Here is a 2,219-nt window from a genome sequence, read left to right as displayed (position 1 = left end):
ATTAACTTGAAGGAAGAAATTTATTCTCCAAGGCAGGTATTGTTTGTCCTTTTGGTAGTCCACACTACTTCTGATATTCTTCTCCAGCACTGTAATTCAAATGCATCCATTTTTCCACATTCACTGTCCAAATTTCATAAACATATGAGGTGATTCAAAATGCCAGAGCTTGGCTCAGTACAGAGGCAGCCTTGTTCTTCAACACCTTAAAGGGATCTTGTGCATTGATTTTCCAAAAGCAATGTGCCCTCTGATCTCTTGACTTCTGCTTCCATAAGCATTGATTTTGGAATCCAAGCAAGATGAAAATTTTGACAGCTCAATCTTTTCTCTGTTTATCATCAGGTTACCTATTGGGTCAACTGTGAAGATTGTTTTCTTTACTTTGATCTGCAATTCGTATTGAAGGTTTTGATCCTTGTTCATTTATTAGCAAGTGCTTCAAGTTCTTCTCGTTTGCATATCACAGATTTTTAATGCACCTTCCTCCAATCCTGATGCTGTAATTTTCTTCATATAGTCTAGATTCTCTGGTTGTTTTTCAGCATGTAGATTTAATAAGTATTGTGAAAGGATATAACCATGATACACACCTTTCTTAATTTAAAACCATGCCGCATTTCCTTGATATGGTCACACAACTTTTTTTTGATCAGTGTACAAATTATAAATAAGCACATTCAAGTGCTCTGGAATTCCCTTTCTCCTCAATGTTATGCACAGTTGCTTATGACCCACAGAGTTGAATACCTTTCATAATACTTTATCAAGCATGATGGCCTTTTCAAGTGACTGATATCTCTTCCTAAAATGTACAACGCATATGAAATGAAGTCTGGCCATTTTTGCTTCTAAGGAGAATTCTTACTTTGTTTCCTTCAAGACAGATTTATTTGCTCTTCAGGAAGCCCGTGACACTTCCATCTTCTACACTCATTGCCTAACTTCCACATGAATATAAGACCATTTAAAATATCGTTGCTTGGGTCAAATGCACTTTAGTCTTCAAACTGATAGGCATGCATTTTGAAGATGTCTTACACAGTCATTTTCCCAAAGCAGTATGTCACTTGGTTCTTTGACTGTAACTTCCAATAGCATTGATTGTGGATTCACATAAAATTAAATTCTTAACAATTTTAATCCTTCTCTGTTTATCCTGATGTTGTCTACTGGTCCAGGTGCGATGAATTTTGTTTTCTTTACATTGAGTTGAAATCCATACTGGAGTTTATTTGTATTTTCATCAGTAAGTGCTTTAAGTCTTATTCACTTCAGCAACCAAAATTGACATGTGATAGAATATTAAAAAAAACTTCCTGCTAACCTGATGCCACCTTCTTCTTCATGGAGTCCAGTGTCTCCTATAATTCGGTCATCATGTGGATTGAAAAAGAATGCTGGAAAGATACCACCCTCTTGCACACCTGTCCTAAAATTATACCAGTAAATATCCCCATGTTTTGGAAAAAATTTCTCTTTGTCTATGTATAAGTTCCTCATGAATTTCCTTAGCTCCAATTATTCATAATGTTATTCATAATTTGTCATGATCTATGCAGTCTAAGGTCTTTGCATGGTTAATAAAAGACAAGTAAATCTCTTAGATATTCTTGGTTTTCTGCCAAGTTCAATCTGATGTCAACCACGATAAACTTCCTTCAATTTCCACTTCTGAATCTGGCTTCAATTTCTGGGAGTCCTTATTAAGGTTTTGCTGTGAGAAAACCCACATGCATGTAATATTAATGATATGGTTTGAAAATTTCCACATTGTGTTGGGTTTCTTTCCTTTAGAATAAGCACAAAAGTAAGCACTTCTTGTTGAAGGACCAGAAAGTTGTTTTCAAAATTTCTTGACATAGACAAGTGAATGCTTGTCAGTACCATATAAATTTCTTGAAACTTTCAGATGATGATTCAATTTCTGAAATCTTGTTTTTGCTAATGCCGTCGGTGCAGCTTGGAGTCTTCCTTTTTCATCATATGTTATCTCTTCAAATGGCTGAATTTTGGATAATGGTTGTTGGCACTGTGATTCTATTCCTGTCTATCTTCTTTTGATGCTTCCTGCATCATTCAATATTTTGCCTACAGCCCTTCAAAATGAAACTTTTAAAAAAATCAATTTATTGGGGCTCATACAATTCATCACAATACATAGATCAATTGTGTAGAGCACATCTATACATTTGTTGCCCTCATTATTCCCAAAATTC

This window comes from Echinops telfairi, unplaced genomic scaffold, assembly GCF_000313985.2.
Source record: "Echinops telfairi isolate 266 unplaced genomic scaffold, ASM31398v2 ScPeMD7_7468;HRSCAF=8506_0, whole genome shotgun sequence".
Taxonomy (NCBI): Eukaryota; Metazoa; Chordata; class Mammalia; order Afrosoricida; family Tenrecidae; genus Echinops; species Echinops telfairi.
This window is presented reverse-complemented; position numbering follows the sequence as displayed.